This window comes from Bos javanicus, chromosome 6 (genome assembly GCF_032452875.1).
Source record: "Bos javanicus breed banteng chromosome 6, ARS-OSU_banteng_1.0, whole genome shotgun sequence".
Lineage (NCBI taxonomy): Eukaryota > Metazoa > Chordata > Mammalia > Artiodactyla > Bovidae > Bos > Bos javanicus.
In genome coordinates, this window is record NC_083873.1 from 117,488,732 (window position 1) to 117,499,381 (window position 10,650).

The following is a 10,650-nucleotide window of genomic DNA, read 5'->3' on the forward strand; positions in this document are numbered from 1 at the left end:
GGACTCCAGGGACGTCCCAGACTCATCACTTAAAAACACAATCCTGATGCATCTCTGGCTCCCCAGTGCCCTCAACACAAACCCTGCCAGCCCTGAGGCCCTGGATGCCTGGGCCCTGCCCAGTCCCACCCCCACTCCCCCGTAGCACTCCCCGAAGCCCCTCTTGGCCTCTGCTCCTGCTATTCCTCTGAGAACCCTTTCCGGAACAAGCGCTCTCCTCTTGGGGTTCCCTCTTCCAGGAAGCCTTCCAGGGAAAACTGGAACTGGAGCGGTCTTGCAGGTCAGCATCCCCAGGGCAGAGGAGAGCTGGATGAGGGGTATGAGCCATCAGGGTTTTAGCCCGTGGAGACCCAGGCTGCCCACTCCTTCCAAGCCAGCGATAGGCGGTTCCTCAATCCTGTCTCTGGGCCTGTAGGGCACCCACCTTGTGGGGGGGTGGTGGTGGTGGTGAGCTGGGTGCTCACAATCCTGCCTGTATGCTGAGTGGAGGCCCAGATGCAGACCCGAGTAGTCCTCCTGCAAAGACCCATCTAGTCAAAGCTATGGTTTTTCCAGTAGTCATATATGGATGTGAGAGTTGGACTGTCAAGAAAGCTGAGCACCAAATAATTGATGCTTTTGAACTGTGGTGTTGGAGAAGACTCTTGAGAGTCCTTTGGACTGCAAGGAGATCCAACCAGTCCATCCTAAAGGAAATCAGTCCTGAGTATTCATTGGAAGGGCTGATGCTGAAGCTGAAACTCCAATACTTTGGCCACCCGATGTGAAGAACTGACTCATTGGAAAAGACCCTGATGCTGGGAAAGACTGAAGGTGGGAGGAGAGGGGGACGACAGAGGATGAGATGGTTGGACGGCATCACCGACCCAATGGATATGAGTTTGGGTAAACTCCGGGAGTTGGTGATGGACAGGGAGGCCTGGCATGCTGCAGTCCATGGAGTCCATGGTGTCACAGAACTTTGGACACGACCAAGCGACTGAACTCAGCTGAACTGGGACTCAGGCTCCGCAGCAGCGGGCAGGAAGCCAGGAGCGGGCTTTCAGCGCCTACCCGAGGATGGTGCGGCAGCGCGGTGGATCGCAGAAAGGAGCCCTGGGACAAAGCGGGCAGGTGGGCCCTGGGGGCGCCGCGCAGGGCCGCGCGGGGAGGTTTGTGGGGAGACGTCACAGGGTGTGCAGAGCTGACACAGCGGGGAGGCTGCCTGCAGCAGGTGTGGGGAGGTGGGTGTCGGAAGCAGGAAGTGGCCGAGGCGGCCCCGTGCGCGGAGGGGATAAGGTGGGCGGGGGGAAAGGGTCTCGCCGGGGGAGCGGCAGCAGGTGCGGGCGAGGGTCCCGGCCGGGTAGGGCTTCTGCGCGGGGAGGCGCTGCCCCCTGGCGGAGGCTCGGGGCGCGGTGGGCCGCGAGGTCGCCCGAGTCCCTCCCCACCCCGGACCTTGGCCTCCCTCTCCGCCTGGGAGGCGGCGCTCCCCACGCGGCGCCAGACCGGCCTGCGCGCGCTGCCCGAGCTGCCGCCTCCACCGAGGCCTCCCACCAGCGGCCCCCGCTCCCCCTCCGTGAGACTGGCCCCGGAATATGAACACTTTTAAAACTGAGATCTGGGCAATTAGCTAAGCTCCTGGTCTCAGTCGTCTCATCTGCAATCCGACCTCGTCGAATGATCTTGGGGACTGCAAGTTTCCATATCCCACCTGCTGGACACAGCGAGCCCCAGGAGGTATTAATCTGCTGCTCTTCTTACCATCCTCTTTCCACCAGGACAAGCTGAGCCCTGGCTGTGTGCCAGAGGCTGGGACAGGTGAGGGTGGGCAGACAGGGCAGGTCCACAGCCTGGAGCAATGGCATCTCAGGAGCAGGTGTAGGGGCCGAGAATCACCTCTGAGGATGGGAAGTGCTCACCAGGAAGCTGAGGGCCCTGACACGAGCTTCTGCTCCCCATGAAGCAACAGGGACCAGAGTTACATGCTCTCTGCATGTTAAAAAATATTTAAACTTTAAAAATTCAGAATACTCCCCTGGTGGCGCAGTGGATGAGAACCCACCTGCCAATGCAGGGGACACGGGTTCAATCCCTGGTCCCGGAAGATTCCACGGGCTGGAGCAGCTAGGCCCGGGCACCGCAACCACTGAGCCCTCTAGGGCCTGCGAGCTGCAGCTGCTGACTCCCCGCACCACAGCTGCTGGAGCCCGGAGCCTGTGCTCCACAGCAGGAGAGCCACCACAGGGAGAAGCCCGCTTGCCACAGCTAGAGAAGGCCCGTGGGACTCAACAAAGACCCAGTGCGGCCAAAAAGAAATAATTTTTAAAAATTCAGATATATATATGTGTGAGAGAGAAAGAGAGAGCGAGCCTGGATCTCTCTTGGCTGGGGATGGCAGCCAAGACGGGAGCAGACAACAGGAGATGGCCATCCTCGAGAGCTGGGTCACGGGTCACCGCTCCCTCCCTCCCTGCAGTTTCCAGAGCAGGCCAGGGGGCCCAGGCAGAGCCCAGAGGGAGGGCGGTTCCGGAGAACGTGATGGCTGGCATTCAAGGGCCAGAGTCATGGAGAGGAGAGAGCCGTGCAGACAGTGCCCCAGGGGCCCACAGAGGGCTGCCTGGAGGCTGCAGCTGAGGACCGATCAGCCCAGGAGTGGACAGGAAGCATCGGAGGCTGGGGAAGAGCCTCCCTGAAGGCTGGGAGCCCGCAGGCAGGAACAGCGCCTGCATCCAGCAGCCAGAGCAGAGACCCCCGCTCACTCTAGGAGAAATAGAAAATCTGAATATATTTATTAAATAATTTGAATTTTTAGTTGGAACCCTTCCCACAAGGAAAACACCAGGCCCACATGGCTTCACCAAGAAATTCTACAAAACATTTAAGAAGGAAATAACACCCATTCTATGAAAACACTCCCAAAAGGGGAGACGAGGGGCTACCTCCCAACTCAGTCCATGATGCTAAATCCAGAAATCCACAGAACACCATCAGGCATGAACACAGATGCAAAACATCTTAAATGTTGGTTAATCAAATCCAACAATATATATAAAAAAAGGATAATATATGATGATCAGGTGGGATTTATCCAAGGATGCAAAGTTGGTTTAACATTTGAAAATCAGTCACTGTAACATACCATATCAACAGAAAGAAAAAACATGATTATCTCAAGAGATGCAGAAAAAGCTCTGGACGGAATCCAGCACCTGGTCCTGATGTTATTTTAAAAAAAAAACCTCTCAGCAAACTGGCAAAGACAAGGCCTTCCTCCACCTCACAAAAGGCATCTGCGGAAACATTCCAGCTACCATCACACTTGACTGTTAAAGAGTGATGTTCCCCACTTACGTCAGAGCCAGACCTGGGGTTTTCTCTTTCCCTGGCACTCAGCATCATGCTAGAGGGTCAAGTCAGTTCAGACTGGGAAGAAAGAAGTAAAGTCTTGATCTGTAAATGACACAATCACCTATGGGAACAAGTCTATGGAATTGACAAGAAAAAGTCACCAAGATGAACAGTATTGGTGAACATAGCAAGGTGGTGAGACATCCCAGCACTCAACACCATTGGCCTTGGAGCAGTGAGCTGCACACACACAGCTGAATCAGCAAGGTTTTAAAGAGCCGAGCACACATCTAATCAGTCGTATGGCCTGCTTCCCAGTTCAGTTCAATTGCTCAGTCGTGTCCTACTCTCTGCGACCCCACGGACTGCAGCACGCCAGGCCTCCCTGCCCATCATCAACTCCTGGAGTTTACCCAAAATCATGTCCATTGAGTCGGTGATGCCATCCAACCATCTCATCCTCTGTCGTCCCCTTCTCTTCCTGCCCTCAATCTTTCCCAGCATCAGGGTCTTTTCAAATGAGTCAGTTCTTCTCATCAGGTGGCCAAAGTATTGGTGTTTCAGCTTCAGCATCAGTCCTTCTAATGAACACTCAGGATTGATCTCCTTTAGGATGGACTCTTTTTTTTTTTTTTTTAGGATGGACTCTTAAACTTTAGGTTGGATCTCCTTGTAGTCCAAGGGACTCTTAAGAGTCTTCTCCAACACTACAGTTCAAAAGCATCAACTCTTTGGCACGCAGCTTTCTTTACAGTCCAACTCTCACATCCATACATGACCACTGGAAAAACCATAGCCTTGACTAGACAGACCTTTGTCAGCAAAATAATGTCTCTGCTTTTTAATATGCTGTCTAGGTTGGTCATAACTTTCCTTCCAAGGAATAAGTGTCTTTTAATTTCATGGCTGCAATCACCATCTCCAGTGATTTTGGAGCCCCCAAAAATAAAGTCAGCTACTGTTTCCCCATCTATTTCCCATGAAGTGATGGGACCAGATGCCATGATCTTAGTTTTCTGAATGTTGAACTTTAAGCCAACTTTTTCACTCTCCTCTTTCACTTTCATCAAGAGGCTTTTTAGTTCCTCTTCACTTTCTGCCATAAGGGTGGTGTCATCTGCATATCTGAGGTTATTGATACTTCTCCTGGCAATCTTGATTCCAGCTTGTGCTTTATCCAGCCCAGTGTTACTCATGATGTACTCTGCATATAAGTTAAATAAGCAGGGTGACAATATACAGCCTTGACATACTCCTTTCCTGATTTGGAACCAGTCTGTTGTTCCATGTCCAGTTCTAATTGCTGCTTCCTGACCTGCATACAGATTTCTCAAGAGGCAGGTCAGATGGTCTGGTATTCCCATCTTTCTCAGAGTTTTCCACAGATTATTGTGATCCACATAGTCAAAGGCTTTGGCATAGTCAATAAAGCAGAAATATGTTTTTCTGGAACTCTCTCATTTTTTTGATGATCCAGTGGATGTTGGCAATTTGATCTCCGGTTCCTCTGCCTTTTCTAAAACCAGCTTGAACATTTGGAAGTTCATGGTTCACGTATTGCTGAATCCTGGCTTGGAGAATTTTGAGCATTACTTTGCTAGTGTGTGAGATGAGTGCAATTGTGCAGTAGTTTGAGCATTCTCTGGCATTGCCTTTCTTTGGGACTGGAATGAAAACTGACCTTTTCCAGTCCTGTGGTCACTGCTGAGCTTTCCAAATTTGCTGACATGTTGAGTGCAGCACTTTCACAGCATCATCTTTTAGGATTTGAAATAGCTCAGCTGGAATTCCATCACCTCCACTAGCTTTGTTCGTAGCGATGCTTCTTAAGGCCCACTTGACTTCACATTCCAGGATGTCTGGCTCGAGGTGAGTGATCACACCATCGTGGTTATCTGGGTCATGAAGATCTTTTTTGTATGGTTCTTCTGTGTATTCTTGCCACCTCTTCTTAACATCTTCTGCTTCTGTTAGGTCCATACCATTTCTGTCCTTTATTGAGACCATCTTTGCATGAAATGTTCCCTTGGTATCTCTAATTTTCTTGAAGAGACCTCTAGTCTTTCCCATTCTATTATTTTCCTCTATTTATTTGCACAGATCACTTAGGAAGGCTTTCTTCTCCTTGCTATTCTTTGGAATTCTGCATTCAAATGGGTATATCTTTCCTTTTCTCCTTTGCTTTTCACTTCTCTTCTTTTCACAGCTATCTGTAGGGCCTCCTCAGGCAGCCATTTTGCTTTTTTGCATTTCTTTTTCTTTTTTTTTTTTTCATTTCTTTTTACCCCAGGTCCAAGGTAAGAGAAACCCCACTAAGACGGTAGGCGTTGAGAGAGGGCATCAGAGGGCAGACTGAAACCACAATCACAGAAAACTAACCAATCGAATCACATGGACCACAGCCTTGTCTAACACAATGAAACTAAGCCATGCGTGTAGGGCCACCCAAGACTGGTCATGGAGAGTTCTGACAAAACATGGACGGTCCACTGGAGACGGCAATGGCAAACCACTTTAGCATTCTTGCCTTGAGCACCCCATGAACAATATGAAAAGGCAAAAAGATAGGACACTGAGAGATGACCTCCCCAGCTCGGTAGGTGCCCAATATGCTACTGGAGATCAGTGGAAAGTAACTCCAGAAAGAATGAAGGGACGGAGCGAAAGTGAAAACAACACCCAGTTGTGGATGAGACTGGTGATAGAAGCAAAGTCCGATGCTATAAAGAGCAGTATTGCATAGGAACCTGGAATGTCAGGTCCATGAATCAAGGGAAATTGGAAGTGGTCAAACAGGAGATGGCAAGAGTGAACATCGACATTCTAGGAACCAGCGAACTAAGATGGACTGGAATGGGTGAATTTAACTCAGATGACCATTATATCTACTACTGCGGGCAGGAATCCCTCAGAAGAAATGGAGTGGCCATCATGGTCAACAAAAGAGTCCAAAATGCAGTACTCGGATGCAATCTCAAAAATGACAGAATGATCTCTGTTCGGTTCCAAGGCAAACCATTCAATATCACAGTAATCCAAGTCTATGCCCCGACCAGTAATGCTGAAGAAGCTGAAGTTGAACGGTTCTACGAAGACCTACAAGACCTTTCAGAACTAACACCCAAAAAAGATGTCCTTTTCATTATAGGGGACTGGAATGCAAAAGTAGGAAGTCAAGAAACACCTAGAGTAACAGGCAAATTTGGCCTTGGAATACAGAATGAAGCAGGGCAAACGCTAACAGAGTTTTGCCATGAGAACACACTGGTCATAGCAAACACCCTCTTCCAACAACACAAGAGAAGACTCTACACATGGACATCACCAGATGGCCAACACCGAAATCAGATTGATTATATCCTTTGCAGCCAAAGATGGAGAAGCTCTATACAGTCAGCAAAAACAAGACCGGGAGCTGACTGTGGCTCTGATCGTGAACTCCTTGTTGCTAAATTCAGACTTAAATTGAAGAAAGTGGGGAAAACCACTAGACCATTCAGGTATGACCTAAATCAAATCCCTTATGATTATACAGTGGAAGTGAGAAATAGATTTAAGGAGCTAGATCTGCTAGACAGAATGCCTGATGAACTGTAGACAGGCCTGCTTCCCACTCATAGGTATTTACCCAACAGGAAAGGACATATTAATACGTGTCCACTCAAATATTTGCATGCAAATGTTCACAGCAGCTTTATTGGTAATACCCCCAGACTGGGAACCACCCAAATGTCCATCAACAGGCCACAGGGCCAACCATCCTAGGTCCCTACGAGGAGAGACATAGCGATAAAAACATGAACCATCTGTCGACACAACGCGGGTGAGTCTCAAGGCAGTCGTGCTGGTGGGAAAGATGTGGGTACCATGCAGTGGCGTCTGTACCACATTCTAGAAAGAGGCAGGGGTCCACAGTGATCGAGGCAGATGTTGGGGCTGCCTGTGTGGGTGCTGGGAGGGGGCCTGAGATGACCCCTGGGGGTGAGGGAAACATCCAGTGTCCAGATTGTGGTCATAGTGTCAAGGACATAGGTCAAAAGTTATCAAATCATATGCTTTAAATAGTGTCAACTTTACCATAATAAAGGTATTAAAAAAAAAACAAACAGGTTGACCTGCTGGACAGACTAGAGCCCTCCATGGAGGGCCCTGGGGGGTGGCCGAGGCCACAGGAGTCAACACGCGTGGCCCCTCTGACTGCAACTGCGGAGTGAGCATCACACCCAAATGGGGTGACATCAGCTAGACTTTGAAAGGCTCCAAAGACCTCTTTTTGGCTTCACCTTCTCTACTGAGACCCTCGTGGGAGGGATCCTCCATCCTGGGGGACACCGGTGTGTTGCTGGTGACTCAGACGGACACCGTAGGCGTGGGCGAGCTTGGAAGGGTGGCCCCTGGTTGAAGCTTTGACCTAAGGTCCGCCCAGAGGGTGAGCTGCCCCACAGGAGCTCACGGGGTGTGGACATGACCCAGGCCTGCTTCACAGCGGGTGGTTATAGGACGGGACTGGAGTTGCTGGATGTGGCTGCTGGGCAGGACTGCAGGCCAAGCGAGTCCCACCAGCCAGGCTGACCAGCGCCCCTGCCAAGATTGGGCCCCACTCCTGCAGATGGGCACCTCCGAACCCCCAAAGTCAGAGCAGGACACTGGTCATGCCAGCCCGTCCTGCCAGCTCTGTTGGGTGGAGCAGCCTCCCTGGTGGGGAAGCCTGGCCGGCCACCATCACTAGCCTGCCATGTGGCAGTCTGGGGGCGAGGGCTGAGTCAATGCTGGCATCCATGGCCTCTTCTTGCAGCAGGGGTGCCCGCCACTCACTTTACCTTGGGCAAGGAGGGGCTGCTCCCAGCATCCTGTGCCGACCCAGGTGGGGCCCCTTGACCAGGAGGCTGCAGGGGGATTCTGCCCCGGTGCCCAGAAGACAGCTGGTCTCCCGCACGGTAATGTGTAGGCGGAGGTAGGCACATGAACCCCAGCCGCTGCGCTCAGGACTCTCATTCTGGGGAGGTCCCATCACAGCAAAGGGCTGGACCTCATCTATGCACCCCGCTGCCCACACAGCCCGGGGCCCTCTCAGGGTCATGGGCGAGGGCACCAGGCTGCCTCCCCTACAGCCCCTCATCCCCAGAGGCCCCAAGAAGGGCCCCGACCCCTGCTCACAGGGGGCCCACTGCCCCCCTTCCTGTGCTGGGCCCAGGTCACCCCTGGGTGTCTGGTGGCACACCAGGAAGGTGCCTAAGGCTGGGGTCCGAGGTCGCAGGTCCGTGGGCAGCCCATTCTTCCTCTTTCCTGCCTGGGGGGGTAGTGCCCACCTCTGCAGGGGACCCTCTGGGGTCTCCTGCTCCCCAGGACGAAGAGCACCCAGGGTGGTTGGAAATGCAGTCTGGGACCCCATCCCAGACAGACCAGAGTCAGACCACCTTTGCCAAGCCCCCAGGTGACTCACACATGTGAGCGTGTGAGGCCGTGGGCTCCTGGGGCCCTTGGCAAAGGTGAGAAGGCCGATTACATGCAGAGCCCTGAGCAAAGAGACACACGGGCACCTTCTGAGGTGCTGCTTAAGGCACAGGCGGCAGGAGGCTGTAGGTCTGTGGGCGGGGCTCTGAAACTGCGTCCGGGACCCAGAGGCTCTATGGAGGGAAGGCTGGGTGCCCGTGCAGTCAGGAGCCTGCGCCCCCAGCTGTGGGAGGGGCACCTGAGGCACCCAGTGACCGTCCAACGGAGGGGAACCCTCAGACATCCTGGGGGCTCCCGGACGACGGCTCTGACTAGAGGCAAAGCCACACTCCTGAAAACCGCCGGTGCCGGTCAGACGGGGCTCTGGCCTGAATCTCTGAGCCCATGGGGTGCAGCCCCTCCCTTGGGCATCCCCGTCTCCCCAGAACATAGGCTGGGGTGTCCATACTCAGCCAGCGGCAGTTCCCCCATGGCCCCCTGGCTGGAGGAGGGGGTGTACCGTGGAAGCCCCCAGGCCTGCCAGCCACGTTGGGAACAGTGATTAGGTGCCACATTAGAAACTGAGGACATGTGACTGAGGGACTCCTCTGGTCCCCGTGTCACTTGCCAGACAGGTGTGGGTAACCCATGATCACAGTGTAACCCGTGGCAACACCCATCAGCTGACACCTGGACATGCACCTTTACTGGACTAACTCACAGCCCGTGGCACTGATATGCAGCTGACTGGCAAGTGCTTGCTTCTCAGCCCTCGTGGACGAGACCAGCAAAGCCCTCAGGTGGCCAGCATGGTAACTCACCATCAGAGCTTACCTGCTGGCACCACCTCTCCCGATGTCTTCATTCATTCAGTCCAGGGATCTCAATGGCATTATGCCCATCAGGGCGGCGGAGCGATGATACGCACCCTGGAGGCCGGTCCTCCCGCGGGAGGTGGAGGTGAGTGAGCCCCGTGAGAGTCCGGGTGACTCCAGGGGAGTCTGCAGTCCGAGGGCTGGCCGTGCCGGGGTGTCCTTGAAGGTGGGGTACTGGCAGTGTTGGGGTGTCCTTGAAGGTGGAGTACTGGCAGTGTTGGGGTGTCCTTGAAGGTGGAGTACTGGCAGTGTTGGGGTGTCCTGTAGAGGAGGGGGTGCTGGCAGTGTTGGGGTGTCCGTGAAGGTGGGGTACTGGCAGTGTTGGGGTGTCCGTGAAGGTGGGGTACTGGCAGTGTTGGGGTGTCCTTGAAGGTGGAGGTACTGGCAGTGTTGGGGTGTCCTTGAAGGTGGAGGTACTGGCAGTGTTGGGGTGTCCTTGAAGGTGGAGGTACTGGCAGTGTTGGGGTGTCCATGAAGGTGGGGTACTGGAAGGGTTGGGGTGTCCTTGAAGGTGGAGGTACTGGCAGTGTTGGGGTGTCCTTGAAGGTGGAGTACTGGCAGTGTTGGGGTGTCCGTGAAGGTGGGGTACTGGCAGTGTTGGGGTGTCCTTGAAGGTGGAGTACTGGCAGTGTTGGGGTGTCCTATGGAGGTGGGGTACTGGCAGTGTTGGGGCATCCTGTAGAGGCGGGGGTGCTGGCAGTGTTGGGGTGTCTGTGAAGGTGGGGTGCTGGCAGTGTTGGGGTGTCCGTGAAGGTGCGGTACTGTCAGTGTTGCGGTGTCCCTGAATGTGGGGTACTGGCCGTGCCGGGGTGTCCTGTGTAAGTGGGGGTGCTCTCCTGCTCTAGGACCACTTCTGGGAGCCCAGCACTTGCTGGGGCTCGGGGTGGGGTGCAGCAGATACTGCATGTACACGTGCCGTTCTGACCCATCCCCTGGCCCACAAGCCTGCTGGCCAGGGACGACACAGGTCCCACCTGTGGGTGGATGGCCCGCAAGGGCCCTGCTGGCAGGAGCA